General features: G+C 44.9%; 1 pseudogene; it reads left to right on the forward strand.

Moving 5' to 3' along the window:
- The first annotated feature begins 1,778 nt into the window (after window positions 1-1,778).
- LOC131419877 (elongation factor 2-like) overlaps window positions 1,779-18,825 on the forward strand; it is a 98,631-nt pseudogene continuing 81,584 nt past the window's right edge.

Below are 18,825 nucleotides of genomic sequence, written 5' to 3' on the forward strand. Positions count from 1 at the left end.
AGCTTCAAACTTCCCCCCAACAACATTGTGGCAGATCCTTTTTCTGCAAACCTTTGCAGGTTGCACCTGCTTCACACATCACACTGGAAGTAAACTTGGAGGAGGGAGAAGAGGAAGAATGGGAAGAAGCAAACAAATACAAATCAATTGTACACCAAAAAAAAGTTTCCCAGTTTAGTGTAAAAAGTGAGGTTCAGTGGAGAACGCGACGGTGGGAGAAACGGATGTCTTGGCTAACTCTCAAGGCAGAAACCATGACTCATCAAAGCTTTCAGAGGGGACAGAAAGAGGCTTTGCATTTGTCTTGAGATCACCTTCAGGTCCAAAAATGCTCTCTGAACTGGGAACTGGGAAACTTGACTGTTTGTCCTGCGTCTGTGACAACTGGCTGTGAGGCCTTGGGAAAAACCCCTAAAAGTTTCTGGGCCTCGGTTTCTCATCAGTAGGTGATCCCCAAGGTCCTACCTAGCTTTAACATTCTATACTTGAGATTCCCAGTTCCCATAACCTAAAGGGAATTGGTCCACTGGGGGGAGCTGCAGAACATCCCTCTCCTCACAAACTCCAGGGCCCCCGGGCCCCAACTGTGGGGAAACGGTGATGTCCTGGAAGTAGGTGGCGAGAGGGTGCAAAGCCCTCCTCTCTGTAAAAGGGAGCCGCTATTGCAGTAGTCCAGTCTCTACGGACGCTGCTCCCTGCGATTCCGGAAGTACCCTCCACCGCCACCCCTCGGCTCCAGGGATGAAGCCGAGCTGAAGCCCGGGAAGCCTCGCAGTGGGGTGAGGAATACAGAGCAGAGGGTCAGGGGCTTCTTCAGCCAGGAGGAGAGCTGGAGAGATCCGGAGAGGTGCTGGGGACCCGCCTGGCTGGTGAGAGGAGTGTGGGGGCAGAGCAGAAGAAGGGCGGCCCTTATCTGTTCCCGACCCCCCTAGCTTGGCCCGCGGGGGTTCGAGGCCCGAGCCCCTGGGCTCTCTGGCGCGGAGAGAGGGGCGGGTTCGGAGGCGGAGGCGACAGGTCCCAGCTGGGGGCACAATGCTTCGACCCTGTCACTCCCCAGCGGTCTCTGCCCCTAATCCTCGGCCCCGTCCGCGAGAGAACGCAGCAAAACAAAACAAACTCGTGCCGGTTTCCTGTTGTGCAACCCAGTCCTGAGTAAGTCGGGGCCGAAAGGGCAACGCCGCTGGCCAGCCGCTGGGAAGCCCAAGCGGCGGGAACCAGCGCGCTGCCTAGCCCGGCCCAAGCCCGGATCTGGGGGGAGCCTGGGCCCCGCTCGCCGCTCCGGGGAGCGCGCGGTCCCAAAACCGCTTTGAGCTAGTGTCCTAACCCTCGGGTCTCCTTTCACTTCTTGCCTCCCAAATACCCCCAACAGGTCCAGGGTGCGACCTGCGAAGCCAGAAACGACCTTTCCCAAAGTTTCTCCTTCCAGATACCTAATTGAATCATCCATAGGATGACAAATCCGTCAGAGCCAAGTTTTCCAGACACTTGGGTGACTTCCTCATCCCCGAGGTGACTTGTCAGCTCCAGTGAGTAACTTGGAAGTGTCGCTCCGGGCAAGGTGTGTGTCTAGGAGAGAGCCGGCTGCTCACTCACGCTTTCCAGAGCGCGGCCCCGGGCCGACTTCAAAATACACACAGGGTCATTTATAGGGACTGGAGCCGTGCGCAGGACAAAGTCCCCGAGACTGAGACATTTTCCAAACAGTGCTGACATTCTGTCGGGCCCCATAAAAATGTAAACGCGAGGTGACGAACCCGGTGGGGAGTGTGCGCGTCTGAATGTGTCTGAGCATTTTGCGGCGTGGGAAGATTATAGTTATAGACCTGGCGGCTGCGGGTCACCGGACCCGTTCCCGCGACGCATTAACGTACCCCCAATCCGAGGACCACTCAGAGCAATGGGAACGTCCGTTTGCGCGAGACATAGCGTGGAAAACAGCCTTCGTGGAGCTCCACAAACACATGGAACTCGAAAAGGCAACTACAGCCCTGTGTGCGCGAGAGACCTCACGTCACCTCATCAATTCCCACTTCTCCACAGTTTCCCTTCAGTGGGGACTCATGGGTGGCGTGCACGACCATGCCCGTGCGTCCTGTAACTTGCCCTGATTTTGTAGCCCTCTGGCCCTGTAGTTTAAAAGAAAAACCAAAAACAAAAACTCTTCCTAATTAGAGAAACTTTAAAACCTTGATTTCCTTTCCGTCTTCTACACTGGGCGCTCTTAGGCAACTGACAAGAACACAGCTTGATTCCTAGTTGAAGGTTGCGATCTATCTCAGTAAACAGATCTTTTAGAGAATCTGGGGGTGGGGTGCGCGTATCCTTAAAGCCGCGCGAACGCCACCGGCTCAGCGCGGAAAACTATTTCTAACCTCTAGTTTGTGTCTCTGAGCGTTAACTCTCCCACATTCTCAAGCGCCCAGTTTCTCCCCGTCTCTCGCCTGCGAGCAAAGTTCCTATGGCATCCACTTACCAGGTAACCGGGATTTCCACAACAAAGCCCGGCGTGCGAGTCCCTTCCCCCGGCCAGCCTGTGCGAGTGACAGCGGGCGGCCAGCACTGGCGAGGAGAAACTTGGGGCTCTAGTCCTTCAGCGCGCTCCACGGGCTCTGCCTCCTTCGGAAATGAAAACTCCCATCCAAGACGGGGGACGGAGCGCGGAAACCCGGCCCAAGTGCGGTGTGTGCGCCCGCGTGTGCGAGGGCAGCGGCGGCCGGGGGAGGAGGAGACAGAAGGAGGGTGGATGGACCCTCGGCATCAGCTCATTCTCCCCTCCACACACACACAAATACACACGCAAATAATGTTTTTAAAAAGTTAAGTTTCGACTTTGTGCCTCGCCTGTCCTGCTCATCCTCGCCCTGGGCCGGGGGATGCGTCTGGGGGCCGGCCCGGGATGCTGGCTAGTTGCTTTCGGCGGGTTCCGTCGGGGAGCGCTGGTGCGAACCTGGACAGCTGCAGGCGGCGTACGCGGAGTGCGGGGAGGGGCGGCAGTGGCAACCCCCGGCGCTGTGCCCGTGCGCGCCACGCTGTGGGCTGCCCCGGCGGCTCAGTGTGGACGCGGCTGCAGTGAGAGGGGAAGGGGGAAGGAGGGAGGGAGGGAAAGAGGGAGGCGGCCGGGCGAGAAGTGTTGGATGTGTGTGCGGCCGCGAGGGCCGGCCTGTAGCCAGCTGCTTCCTGACTGTGAGCGCCAGAGGGGGAGGGGAAAGGGTGGAGGCGGGCTCGCTGGTCACCAAGCTGGCCAATTCGAAGGCCGAGCTAGTGTCTCCCTCCCGACGCGTTCACACACATAGCCATTCCAGTGCTCCAGGGAGTCGAGGAACTCCAGAACAGGGTAATGGCAGACACTTCGCCTTCTTCTTGGGCCTTATGTGTTGAACTGGTTTTTTTCTGTAACATGAAAAAGTGTCAGCGTTCCGACAGGATTTGATGTCAAATCCTAAAAAACTAAGAGAAAAAAAAATATCCAGTAGTAAAACGGAAAGAGTAAAAACTAAAATATGAAAACTGGCATAAAGGTCTTTTGAATATACAGGATTGGATGCACATAAATACTTCAAAAATGGACAGGTGACGCACAGAGGATGCCTTTGAAATCTTTTTAAAGTAAAGTATAGGCAGAGAAGAGAGGTGATAGAAGTGTTAGAAGCATGTAAAATCCTAAACACAGGCAGCTAGGAATGGAGGCACATTCCCCGCATATGTTGCATCTATATAGAATTAAGAATTCAGCATCCTCAGCTTCATACCCCACCTAAGCTGTGACCCCAGCCCTTCTGCTTGGCTCGATTAGAGCCCTCAAGAGGTTGTCCCCGGAAGGCCAACTATTAGTGGTTCCCCACATGTATTGCCACAGATGCACAGACTTCCATCTTGGGAATCAACACGCGTAAGGCACACAATATCCTCCAGTTAGGCCTTTCTGCAGTGAGAGTATTTATTATTCACTCTCATGAAGGAAATGAATGAGGATGTCTCAAGACACTTAGAATTTCACCAGTCCTTATATTCTCTTCTAGAGTTCTCACTCAAATACAAATTAGCATTCAGGTAGTAAATGCTATGATCAAGATAGAAGCCTTCAAGTACACAAATGACTCGCCCCAGAAAACCAAACCAAAAACATTGTTGGCAATTTTCACTTATCTTATTTCAGAAAGAATATTACTAGAGTTGGTCTGCATCCATGATATTGACATCACCAAAAAAAAATCCAGTTTTCACAATACTTCTTCCTATGTCTTTTTATAATCCACTCTTCAAGACTCCCTTTAGGGAAGGCATTATTTATCTTTCCTAAAGACAAACTCATCAGAATATTAATCACCAGAATATCTGTCAGCAGAAGTGGAGGGAGGGAAATAAATTAATAAGTGCTTAAGTTATGTCATTCTGTCAATTTTCCAGTTTTTCCCTCTGTTCTTCATCTCCTTTTAAATGTGAGTATCCAAGCACAAGATGGCAATAGATGGGTTCAACCACACAAAAAAAGAAAATACTCATAAAATGAAGCATGCAGCAACATCACAAAAACAAAGAAACCAAGTGGTGGAAGTTGCCATGACTATTCCATTGTGGCTAGTTATTGCAACATGCCTGACATTCACATAAAAACTCTTCATCATTAACTCCAGCATTCAGGAACAGAGCAAGATGGGAACACTGACCCTTCAGTGCATCACAGGAAATTCTCGTCATCCGGACTCTCGTGCTGTACAGACTGCTCCCCAGGAACAAGACAAGCCTGGGTGGAGGCTACAAAATACCTTTCCAATGTGCCTCAAATATCATTTCAAATACAATGGTTTTGATGCATGAAATGACATCCTAGGGGCTTACAGAAGTTTCCAAAACTTCCCACGATGGGAATAGCTTAGCTGGAAGAGAAAAATACAGTGCTACACCCTACTTTAATCAATGGCTCATGGAAATAAAACACTGGGAAAGTTATTAGTCATCAACCTGGAGATCCCCAAAATTCTCTTCACTTATAAGAGCCCAAGGATGAGAATGCCATTTTTTTATTTAGGTGAGATTTTCATGAGCCTCTAAAATACCTAAGACATTTACCACTAAACAGGTACAGTGCTTTGGTTGACTTTTGTTTTTTCTTTTGGTCAGGAATGTAGATCTGCAATGTCCTTACATTCCGTGGGATATAGTAAAAATGCAGCACTCGAAATACAACCCTGGAGTGACTCAGAATGAGATCTGCACCTTTTCTGGACTGAATTGGTCAACAAGGGTGGGGGAGGGGAGAGTAATGAGTGGGAAAGGAAATAGTGTAGTTCAGCAATGACACTCTCCCTTCCCCATGAGCTCTCCATCGTGCTTAGGACTCATGCCCTGGCAGCCTTTCAGCCAGATAGCTGGGAACTGCAACCCACTTGGTATCCTCCCTCTGTGGAGTCGTCAGTTGTATGCATCTCAACCACTGACTCAGCGCAGCTGAATCAGCAGACAGAGCCTCACTGCCAGTTCAAGTCCAGTTCTCATTCATTTGAGAAATATTCAGTGAGTATCCACTCTGTCCCAGGATTCAGGGTAAAGGAATTAACACTTATAGGCATAGTACAAGAAAGGATGTTACATAAAGCATTTTGCCCAGTGGCTGGGATATAGCAAACCCTCAAGAAATGGTGGCCCTTTGCAGGTGATCTCATCTGCTGCTCAAAGCAATTGTATGAGATGGCCATTGGTAATCTCCCATTCAGAAGCAAGGAGGCTGAAGTTCAGTAAACAGTTAGAGTGGGAGGAGAGATAGTTTGTCAGTCTAGAAGCCCCGAGTTCTTTCAACATTGCTATCCTACAAAATAACTGTGCATGCTCTTTGAATGTGTGCAAAGTACACTGCAGGTGTATAAAGTGCAAGGTAGATCATCTTGTGATCTACATAAGATAAGCACAATTGAATGTGGAGGAGGCAAGAATAATTTCCTACAACAATATAGAGTAGCTTGGCTGTTTGAACTGGACTTCAAAAAATGGGTAGAGAATTGGTAAGCAAAGGAGACCATTCCAAAAGGAGGAATCAGCATCAGAAAGGGGACCAAAGGCATAGATCTTATGTATCTGCTCACACAAAGCTAGAGTACAAAATAAGAACATGCACACTCTCATAGCTATAGTAGTGGAACACAGTGGACTCCCAGAGGGAACATCCTAACTGCAAACTTCAGGAGAACTATTATTTGTGTCAGTCTGAGTGATCTGACAGCAAACCATTTACAGACTTGCAAAGGACTATCATCAGATTCCTACTCCTATAAAGTATCCATAGAGAGAAACAAGTTTTAACCCCAAAATGCAGATAAGTTGAGCTAACAGCAGCAGTGATAGTATGCCTAGCTATGAAAACACACACACACACACACACACACACACACACACACACACACACACACACACACACGAGAGCTGGCAAGAGTCCAGTTATGTAGAAATGCAGTGGAAAAAGTCAGTGTTTGCCAACTTAAAGAGGGGAACTAAATGTGTAAGATGGAAAATTTCCATTTTACCTTCCTAAGCAAGTAGTACAAATAGTGGAATGTTATCAGTGCTTGACACCTTAATAAAACTTTTAAGCTGATCTTTCTACTAATTTTGCTACAAGTGCAGTCAGCTCAGACTCTCCTGCTTACATATCAATGATGCAATTTTTTAAAATTATTATTGACACCCATTACGTTCACAGCATCATAACTCTTTTTCTTTCTAAGGTCAAAACTGTAAATCAGAGTCTAAAATGTATCATTCCACATGCAAGTGACCAAAATGTGAAATATTTTACTCTACACAATGTCTCCCCATCTTTTTTGATTGGTAAAATTTTTCTTCCTATTTTATGCAAACCAGATTGAGATGCATCTAATTTCTACAAAGGTTGATGGGATATTCATTGACATATTATTAAGGTATATCTACAAAGAGTTTACCAAATAAAAATAAATTCATAATATATACAACATTCCACAGTCAGCCAGTTTCCTACTCTTTTACCACTTAGCATCCAAACTGGCCACTTGTATATGGTGTTGTAAAATTAATTACCTGATCATGATGCTATCTTATCCATAACTACCTTCTATAAGTGCGTTCTAATAGCCAAAATTTACATTTCTTCATAAGCCTTTCATGGCCTTACAATACTGCTGGGCACTAGTAAGTAATTAATGCTAATTGAATGAATGAATTAATGAGGAAGTGAAAGAATGGTTCCCTACTTTCAGAGATGGTGAATAGCACTAACAATTGTCTTTGTGTGTATATATATTCATTTCAATACTCCAAAAGAGTCTAAAACACCTGTTATTCTCTTTCTGTGCCCCCAGGCTCTTCATTGTAAACTGAAGATTAAAATATTATTTCCTATTTCTTGGGGAAGAAAATTCAAAGTCTCTAGGCAATGCTTAGATTTAGGAGGGTGAGCCTCCCACTCCACTGCCCCAAGGACCCTTCCCTATCTGACACCCCACTACCTTCATCACACCACACCAAACCAGGTCATTTGCATCACACTCTGAAGTCTACCAAAAAAAGAAAAATATGTACTAAATTATGGGGAGGAAGAGGAGGGAAAATATAGAATGAAGGTGCAGAGAGGAAGATGAATTTTTTAAAAATGAGAGGAAATGAAGAAGGCAGGACAGCAATAGGACACCATCAGAATAATTGAGAACTAATAAGTTTTACATAGAATTAAGCTCTGAAAAACAGTAATTCAGTGGCTTTTCAGATTCCTTCACAATGCACCTCAGGTTCTAAATACACCTACAAGGGGTTTTGAATACATTTGGAAATTTTCTACAAATCCTAAATCCTCATGATACTAACGCACTGGGGGTTTTCACATGTATAAACACTTCTTTCTTGTTAACCCTGTAGAGCAGGGAGGAGTGTAATTTTATTGTACATTGGACAAAAGACCAATTGCACCCAAAGCAGACCCACCCCGGGCAAGAGTGTTGACTCCCTTCAGGCTGAGGGCACTGTTCTAAATTCATTATCTGCATGACCTTACTTAATTCTCACAACATCCCAATGAGGTAAGATTCAGCAGAACTTTCATTTTACAAATGAAGAAACAGAGGAAGAGAGGGGTGGGATATCTTCTCCTTGTCAGGAGGCTAGTGGGAGAATGGCCAGGCTTCAAACAGAAACAGTCTCCCACGTTAACCGTTACCCTATTACTCTTTCAGGGCAGGGAGCCCTGCTTCCACTGGACATTTATTTGTTCATTCACTCAGGCAGGGTGGTGTGTTGGAAGGTGGGTGGACTTTGGAATCAGAAAACCTAGAAATCCTAATTCCACCACTTACTGGGAGACCTTGGGCTAGTTCCTGAATCACTGGGGACCTCAGTTCTACTCCCAGAGTTATTGCAAAGATTGAATGGGAATTGCAACACCGGCCAGCACACGTGTGCAACCAGGGGTTTCCTCTATTGATAACGGACACAGCCCAAGAGCTTCAGGGGAAATTAAACCAGCTCCAGTTCCAGGAATGGGCTTGATGACTGTGAGAGTAATCTCCCTCAGCTGGTCAAAATGAATGGTTCATAAATCCGAACCTAAGCCAATCAGTGCAGGGCATTCCCCTGGCCACAGGGATAGGTTCAATGATGGGCATGTGACCCAATTTGAGCCAATGAGATGTTCTCGTGAGAGGAAAGTTCTTTGGTGGCTTCTGAGGAAAGTGGCTTCTCCTATTTCTAGGGAACCATTGGAAAGGTGGCCTTTCCTCCTCTGTGTGTTGTAAAGAAACAGAAGTGAAACTGCCTTCATCTCAGCCTGCAGAGAAAGCTGACACTTAGCAGAGGGCAGTGTGGAAATGGCTGCAGAAAACAAGGGCCAGAACCCTGAGGGAATAGTACCTGATCTCCATCTACCTCTGGACTTCTTCATTTGTGGGAGCCAGTAGATCCCTTTTATTTTTTAAACAACTAGCTGAAAGTAACTTATAGAAGCACCTGAGGCGTTCAGGGCACCATGGAGGGTACAAAGATAAGCAGGACAGCTTTAAAGGGGCTCACCACCTAATAAATACTTAGTTTTTGTGATATCATTTTAGCCTTTTTTTTTTTTTTTAAATTAAATTATGGTTCATGCTCTTTTCAAGATCCTCCTACCATTTGGCCAGTATAATATTAAGCAAGAGACATTCCACTCCCTCAGTAATTACACAACGCCCCCTTTCAGACCAGCTGGTCAACCTTTGGGGGCCAGATAGAGTAACTTATCCATTTGGTTGTCAGACAACTGCCTTGAAAAGCCAGGCCATTTCTACGTGTTCTCAGTTACTGGTTAACAAATGTAGCCCCAGAACTCAGCACCTAATAGGAAATATATGCATTCCCAAATTCCTATTGAAATTGGACTTCATCTCATTCCCAGATAAAACAGAGCCAAGATTTTCCTGGACTGACATTCAGAAATAAAAAAGATTTGTATAGAAGTGTCTTCCCAGGCATTTCTGAGTCCCACTCATTTTTGGTTTTGTTGCTGCTGTTATTAATCCTACCTTACAAAGTTTCAGTTCAGCAGGCAACACCTCCTCCCCCACACCCATGCTTTTCTGTTTCGTAACCAAATGTCATTTAGAACTCAGCTATAGATACCATTTGGGGCTGTTGTCGTAAGTGGCAGGGGCAGAGAGTCCTTAGATTCTAGATTGAATTTAGGCCCCAGCAGTTAGACAATTTGAGTTTGATAATAATGATGTTATCTCAGCAGGTTGCATAGGTCAGAAATGTTCTTTCTGTCACTGCTTTCTTTTTTCTTCCAGCAAGAAGTAGACGTTAAGGAGAAAGTGAGGGTGGCAAGTTATAATCCATAAGCTTAAGGCATGGTTTAATTATGGAAAAAATAACAGCTTACATTTTATTAGAGGTTTATTATGTGCCAGGGACTGAGCAAAGTACTTGAGATTCTTTCATCTTATTTAATCCTCACAGGTATCGGTCTAATAAATGGTAGAGGTGGGACTAGAACCCAGCTCCCTGTGGCTCCAGGGTGCATGCTCTTAGCTGTAGCACTGTACTGCCCCCACAGAGTACTGCTTATTGTAAGATGTTTTGATGAGATATGTGGTAAACATAATTATATGTAAAATTTAAGAACAAAATATACTGTATAAATGATACTTGTAACGGTCTGTTATATGAAACTACCAAGTGTACTGAACTACTATAGTTCCTCAAAACCTACCTTGAACACTCTCCAAAGCCCCCAAGCCTTTGCATCTGCTATTCTATCTACATGGAATGACCTTTACTATCCGCTTCTCCCCCTACTCTATGAGGCTTTCTGCTGTAGGAGAATAATGTCTCCCCCAAAATGTCCATATTCTAATCCCTGGAACCTGCAAATATGTTAGGTTACATGGTAAAAAGGAATTAAGCTGCAGATGGAATTAAGGTTGCTCATAAAATGACTTTAAAATAGGAGAGTGTATCCTGAATTATCCAGGTGGGTCCAATGTAATCACAAGAGTCCTTAAAAGTAGGAGAGAGAGGCGAAAGTAAAGAGGTAGAAAAAGCAATGTGATGACCATGGAAGCAGGGCCAGAGAGAAGCTATGTTGCTGATTTTGAAGGTGGAGGAAGGGGCCATGAGCCAAGGAATGTGGGTGGCCTCTAGAAGCTGGAAAAGGCAATGAAACAGATTCTTTCCTAAAACCTCCAGAAAGGGATATAGCCCTGCTGACACCTTGACCTTAGTCCAGTGAGACCCAGGTCAGACTTCTGTCTTACAGGACAGTAAGATATAAAGTTGTGTTATTTAAGCCACTATGTTGAGTGTAATTTGTTATAGCAACAATAGAAAACTAATATACCTTCCAAGCTCTCCTCTCTCCCCTCACCCCCAGAGCTAGGTGCCATATGCTCTAAGTCCCTACATAATATAGCCTTACCAATATTTAACACTAATTATACTATTTGGGAACCGAGTCTATACATCCCAGGCCTTCCCTTAATTCCTTCAGGAGCACTATGAATGGGCCTTGCAATTGATCTATGAGCCTCAACTCTGTCTCTGCTCACTTTCTGCTGGGAGGAGCGGCAATGTTAAGTGAAATGACCAAAAAGCTGGAAGAAAGAGGTCAGGCAGCAGGAGGATGTAGGAAGAAGAGGGTAAAGGGGTTGACAGAGGAGAAGAGATGAGAGAAGCAAAGGAAAGGAGGGGATGACAAGGTCTGAGAAGAGGAGAAAGAAGGGAGTTTGGAGGAAGATCCAGAAACCTGGCGGCGGGAGAGGAGGATGGAAAGTGAGAAAAAAGAGGAGGGACCTTGTTCTCTGCACCCCCATCTTCCACCTGACCACCCTCTCCTCCACTCTTCCTGAGCTCCAGCCCATTCTCAGGATCCAGTCCTAGTGCCTCCTCCCTGCAGTGGTTCTCATGCTGGCTGCCCTTTAGAATACCTGAAGAAACTTCGTACAGCTGGCCAGCCTCATTCCCAGAGAGTCTGATTTAATCGGCCTGGATGCCATCTGGGCATTGGGACTTTTTTTAATCTTCCAGTTGACTGTAATGGGCAGCCAGGTGAAGAACCACTGTCACAGAAGCCCTCTCTGACCTCTTTAGCTCACCCAGAATGGGTCCTGCCTTCAAACTCAGAGCCCTTGTCTATGTCTTGCACTCGGCACTCATCTTCTGAAGCTGGAGAGGCTGCATCAAGATGATTTAAAGACCCAGACCCTGGAGCCAAACTTCTGGAAGTCAGTCCTGGCTCCACACTTAATAGCTGAGTGGCCCCGGGCAAAGTTACTTAACCTCTCTGTGCCTGTCTCTCCATCTGCAGAACAGGAATGAATATAGCAATAGTATTAGAGCGTTGTTTTGAAGATTAAATGAGTTAATATTTGTGAAGCACCTAGAACAGTGTCTGCCACACCCAATGTATGAAATGAGCATTTGTTAGAGAAAATAAAATCAGCTTCTGTCATCTCCTAATTCTTACTCTATCTTGCCGTGCTGTTTAACCTTTTGTGTATATGGTGCACCCCCTTAATTAACAGCTGGGCTCTCCTATAATTCCCACTACACCAAAGCCGCTGCACTCCGCATAACAGACACTCAATAAAGTCTGTTAAGTGAACAAAACAAAATCAGGAAACAATTCAAAAAACATATAATCTGTTCATTAAAATCAAAAACTAGCTATGAGTTAATCTGTTTTAAGAATAGCCATTTAAATAATTCTCACTTACCCCTGGAGCTCCTCTCTGACAAGCAAGGCCCACAGAAAAGGGACACAGGACACATGCATTTGAAGGGGGAGTAGAAGTAAAAGGAAATGCATGGCGTGGGGAGGAGTCCTAAAGTGGGTACTGGAACTGGGGCAATTCTGATTCTCTGAGGTTCAGAAGGATCGGAAAGCAGACTGAGAAAGAAGTAGGGTGGAGGTGATGGAAAAATATCCAGGTAAGGAGAATGAAAGGCCCCAGAAAGCAAACTTTGCTGCTTCATAATTGTGCCTAAGGTGGGCCCAGTCTAGATTTCTATTTGGATGGCTGATTTGCATACACACTCATATACATTTTAACACTGAAAGTAGACGTTCCATATGTGTTTTATTTACTCTCATTTCTTTTTTATCTTTACCAGTTGGCCGATTTTTTTTTTCACATTACATTAGGAGACCCTCATTGCAATAAACTACTCAGCTTGAGGATGGTGGAATAACTCTGAAAAAGACATCTGAGACAAGATGTAAAACTTTGTATTAGGTACAATAACATTTACAAGGCACAAATTTGGCGGCCAAAAGATTTCTCTCGAAGGTATGAAAAAATGTCTGTGCTCTATTTTCAAAGAAACCAAATAAGACATGGTCCCTGAATCACTGTCTGAATGCAAACAGCATTTGGCTTTGATCTGAGTTGTTGAAAACTATGACCAATTTATCCCGTGGATGCCAAACCATCAGAGAATGTTTTTAAGTCTGGATTTCCATATCAGGATTCAGCTACACACTTTTTCTCTTCATTTCACATTACATAGGGCCAACCCAAAATAGTACTTCCAACAATGAATGTAGTTGGGATGATGATTTCAATTTCAAGTTATGGGTAAAGAGTAGAAAAGCTCTTTTCCTACAGACATACTCCTGTGTTTTTAAAAAATATTAAAAACATAATTGAACATTAAATGGGATTATTTGAAGTAAACTCCCTCATCTACTGTACTAATAATGACTTTATAGTCAGGCTCAGCCAGTTTCTGATTGAATGGGTGATAAGGAAAATCTCAGAAACTCATTTTTCCAGTTTATGCACACCAATGAATCCACCCTGGGCCATGCCTACTGCCAGCCTTCCTTCTGCCCTCCACTTGGTCCAAGAAGAGTCACTGGTGATTTTCTGAATTTTATTTGTAAACTTAAACCCCAAATATGCCATATGGGGCAGGGGGAACAGATCCAACCCCATAGGGAAACGCATCAGCCATCTTGCAAGCATGTGGAGCATACCAAGAACCTCCTGTAATGATTCAATAACCCAGGATTACCCGTCTCTGGATCTTGGTGGAATTTTTTTTTGGAACACTGTGAGGATTTGATCAGCACATAAAATCTCCAAAACACTTTCCACTCTGCCAACATCCTTCTGAAATAAGTAAATGGGGTGGTGATGTTGATGTTTTACACAACTTCTCTACGTTTTAGGCTGCCGAGATCACCTGAAGATAGATCCTTGTCTAAAAGCACAGTCTAGAGCTAGAGATTTGGACTCATTCTACATTCTGGTGGCATCTTTGGGTTTCTATACAGACAGGGTTTAGAGAATTCAGATGGCAGCAGGCAGCTTCTAAGGATGGAAACTTCACAGAAGTAACAAATCTTTAAAGCTGAAAGTGTCCTTACAGGAGTTCTGAATTTCAAGGGGTCTGTGTGGATAGAAGTCTTTACCTTTTGTAATCTCACGTCTTTTATTTTAGGCATTAAAATCTTATTTTGGCAAGAGGTCCCTAAGCTTCATCAGACTCCCAAAGGGGGTCCATAGCACAAAAAAGTTTCCCACTCCCACAACTCTCTGCTCCAGCCCCCTTATTTTGGAGCTGTCTATGCCCACTGCCCCCTCCTTCCCCCACCAGATTCACTCTAAACCTAACTACCAGATCTGCATCATTTGCCACTCCCACCCTACCATGATGTCCCCTCTCTGCCCTCCCCAATACCAAGCCTCACGGCCCTGACCTTCCTGCATCCAGCCTTATCAGCTACCTCTGCACTTTTGAGTCATCTCCTCCCATGCTTTCTATGATACTATAATGTCCTGTGTTTGTTTTTGTTTTTTCAAAGTCTGTTAGCAATGGCTGGCTGACAAGAGAGCAGGGGAAGTGGTTAGATCACAGGAATTTAGTTCTACAATGTTTTAATTTTTAGAGTGAGGCTGTTTTATTTTAACAATCAGAAGAACAGAAAAGATTTCTTTAAAAGTTCTTTATTCCTGTTCTTTCTCCTTCTGCTACCTGACATACTATTCCCACAATCCTCTGCACTTCTTTCTCATCTCTGTTAGGGCTCTGCTCTCAGAGGCACAATGGAAATTAAGGAGGCCTTGGAGCTAGACGGGCCTGGCTTTGAATCCTGGCTCTGCTAGCTGTGCGTCCTCAGCCAATCATTTCATCTCTCTGCTCCTCAGTTTACTCATCAACAGGAATAGCCAATACTTCCTATGTGCTTACTCAGGCCAGGCACTTTACATATATTAACTCAGTTAATCCCCACCAAACCCTATGAGGTGGGCAACGTTATCCCCTTTTTACACATGCCCACACTGAGGCATAGAAAGATTAAATTTCTTGCCCAGGATACACAACTAGTCAGTAGCTCCTCTACTTACTCTAGTCTTCTGGCGTGAGAGTCTGCCCTGTTAGCACTATGCTATGCTGCCTCTTTGGGTAAGGAAAAACCTAAGATGAAAGCCACACACCTGTACAGCAGTACTCTTCTGTTGATTATAGATGATGGGGGGAGGGGTGCTCGGCACATAGCTGTCATTATCATATTCCTCTAAAGATCATTAATCTGAGCTTCAGACATGCAAATCCAATAACTCTGGCCAAGGGTTCCGCCTACAGAGTTCACAGGAATCTTAATTTGAAGAAGTCAGCAGCGGAACTGTCCTCATTTGCAAGCCATTGTCACCCTCGCACTTGGCCGTTCTGCTCACTCTACCACGTCCTCCACCCCATCTCACCCTCACCATCCTGCCTTCCTGATGTTTCTGGTATCTATCCCCATTGTTCAGCCCTCCTCTTCCACCTGACTTGAGGTCCTTAGGTCTCAGTGCCAGACCATTTCTCTGGCCTCCTCACGGGTCTCCCTGCCTCCAGTTTCTCCCCACTCAAATTTGACTGCCTCCAGTTTCTCCCCACTCAAATTTGACTTACACGCTACTGTGAATATTAATGGTTCTGGATGTGACTCCTTAACCTCGGACCTCGATCTTTCCCTCTGGCAGTGGCCCCTGCCCAATACCCTGTTCCTCAGTCAAAATGGACAAGTTGCTAAAGTCCCCAAACTCACCTTGAGCTTTACTTCTGCCTGGGATGCCCTTTCTGGACCAGTGTCCAACCTTAAGATCAAGTTCCGGTGCCAGCTCCTCCTACAACCTTTCCTGGTGCTACCAGCTGCATGTGGACTGCCTGTCCTTTGCATTTTGCACTGTGTGTGTTGGGGGGGGGGCTCTGTGTGCATGATCTTTTCCATCTCTACCTGATCAATCTTGGAACTCAATATTTGTTAAAAATATTAATTTATAAATGGCAAAAACTAAAGCCCAGAAAGGTTAATTGACACAATTAGTGAATCAGTTATCCAAGAGACAGGATTACATAATAATGTAGTAAGCCAGACTGCCTGAGTTTAAGCCAGTTTTCTACCATTTATTAGCTGGTGTGACCTGGGGCAATTAACTTAACTGCTGTGTGCCTCAATTTTTTCATCAGTAACATGGGAACTATTAATAGTACTTATCCATAGGATGGTCATGACGATTAAGTGAATTAATACATATAAAATGTTCGAAATGGCACTTGACACATTGTAAGCATTCAGATGTTAGCTACCATTGTTGCTGCTGTTGTTGTTGTTGTAAATAGCAGAGGCAGAGACAGAATCAAGGACCGCTGACTCCCAGTCCAGTGCTCTTTATACCAGGCTCCATCTCCTGGCACTGTGTAGCTGCCTGCCACTCACTGCTCTCTGTTTCTTCAGTGTCCTACTCTTGATTCAACATCCCCACTTTATGCACAGCGCACGCGCGCACACACACACACATTCAAGTCGATAGGTAAATATTGCTTTTCCACTTAAGGTAATTTAGAACTTTGAGGAAGCTACATGGTCTTCAGGCAAAAAAAAGAAAGTAAAGGATCCTCTGTCAATCACAGCAAAGCCCTTTATATCTAAGAAAGAGATCAGCCATGGGGTCTTTTGTAGCTTCTCTAGCTCCAAGATAATTCCACTAGCAATTTCTGAAACGCCACCATTAGAGGTTCAGAATGTCACACTGATTCTGGATCCAGGCAGAACTGGGTTCAGATCTCAGCCTTCTCACTCATTAGATCTGGAACATTGGGCAAGTTCCTGAACCTCCATCCCTGGGCCTGTGCTATTCCTACTTCCTGGGCTGTAGGGAGCATCCATGAACCGATCTGTAGAAGGCATTTAGCTTAGTGTCTGGCACCAGTAAGTGCTGGCTGTTAGTACTATTCCTTTGGGTTAAGCAGCACTCCCTTCCTCTAATTCTAGTTTAGGTAAAACCCTCCTGAGAATGCATCTCAAAGGCAGGTTAAGTTTAATGTGAGTTTGTTTATCAGGACCCAGAGGGCTGGAATTCCCCAGGGATTAAGTGCTGCTGAGGGTGAAAGTGGGAAGCCCCCAAAAGCCAATTTGCCAAGATGCAGCTTGCAAAGTCCTTCTCTGGCTGCTGAAGGACCAATTCCTTCTCCTCCCCCATGGTCCTTCTGCTCTCTCTCATTCCCCTGTGTACTGACTCAGTGAAAGTGTCTTCTCTTTAAGATACCACTCTCACCAAAAAAGCAAAAGAATCACATTTTGGATCTCAGTTGATTTAGGAAGTGGCCTTTCTCATAACTACAATCATGTGTCCTGGATGCATTTTCATGGTGAAGGAAACAAATCCCATCCATCCATCTTGTCAACCTCTAATGTACTTTAAAAACTGACCCAACAGGGTGCTGAAAGGACAAGCAATTATGACTATCACCTAGACAAGGAGCTTGAGGCTGAAGGTATATCAAGAGACACAGGTGCCCTTTCTGTCAGTGTTTCATCACTTCAGTCGACATTCTAAAACTCTACTGTGTATCTAACGACACTTTTCTATATGTAAGCTCTCCATTTCCTAATGTGTTAGAGAATAAAGTTTTATTTTTAAATGAAATGGATCTCTATTTTTTAAAACTTTTAAATGGATTCAAACCCTTCTAAAAGAGTCAAGTCCTAAACTTGACCCTTTGCCCTCTCCACTCCTTAACAACACAATTGTCTTTGAAATCCATGTGATGGAACCATAACTTTATGTAACATCATTCAACCAAATATTAGTTCTATCATTGTCTGCACCAAGGCTGCTGATACTGTTCTGCAACGGAGAACTCTTTTCCTGAGAGAGATTCTTATAGAAGACATATACTTGAAACACCTCACTTTGTGTGGCTATGTCCTCATGAACTTCCCTGTGAAACATGGTGGGGGTGAGAGCTGGCAGACAACTTCCCCAGGGCCATCCTTTTTGGGATACCTGCTGAGGCAAACCAAACGGGAGGCTCTTGGTAGGAAACAGTGTGACTACGGCTGGTCAGTAGGTGGCGCCCTTTCCCCAGTGTTGGCCCTGACCCTAGCTCAGAGGTATTTGGACATGTTCTTCCAGGTCTGGGCTTCCAGAATGCAGGACTTTCAAACCAGAAGTCTCATGTTACCTCTTAGAATGCCATTGTTGCCCTGAAACCTATTAGTGTTTTAGGACGTGTTCCTAACGTCTGGAATGGAACCAGAATAGGCAGTATCCATTGTATTTTTAAAAGAAAATACATTCTCATCTGTAATGATGATCACTATGGAAAAAACATTTTGTTTTTTTTTTAATTAAAGCCATTCCCCTTTACAAAACATACACCACAGCTCCACCCCTTCTCCCAGTGCCACTGCCATTCCATCCCCACCAAAAAAGATTTCTCCTCCAGCTTTTTCTGAGTTTGGAAGAAAGGGTAGGATTCCTACAAACAAAATTCTAAAGAATAATCATTCAATTCATCTAACTACCCTTGCAAATCTAATGATTGCTTGGAAGAAAGGGTAGGATTCCTACAAACAAAATCCTAAAGAATAATCATTAAATTCATCTAACTAACCTTGCAAATCCAATGATTGCTCACATGATCATCAGTGTAACCTCATTACAGATTCTCCCAGAAGGTCCCACACTTGTCTTTCTTACTTTTAAAATCCATCTTCGGTGTCTATGGGTCTTTAACTGGATTGACTTGATTGCAGGTCAACAGATATTTTAGCAGCTCCCACCACTTGGCCAGGGACAGAGTAGCACCTTCAAGGAGCTAATCTAGATGAAAGATTAAGATGCGTCAGCAGGGCCCTCCATGTTGGGGACCAAATAGAGGGTGTAGGCCAAGAGTGTCATGGTAATTCCAAGAAGGGAGAGCTCACTGAGGCCTTGAGCAGTCAGGGAGGCTTGAGGGAAATTAGAGTGAAACAGAGTCTTGAGGGATGGCCCAGTTTTAGAATGTTAGAGAAGAGGAAGGACAGTCTTTTGGGGGAAGAAGTAAGGGGAGAGTAGG

This window comes from Diceros bicornis, chromosome 22 (assembly GCF_020826845.1).
Source record: "Diceros bicornis minor isolate mBicDic1 chromosome 22, mDicBic1.mat.cur, whole genome shotgun sequence".
Lineage (NCBI taxonomy): Eukaryota > Metazoa > Chordata > Mammalia > Perissodactyla > Rhinocerotidae > Diceros > Diceros bicornis.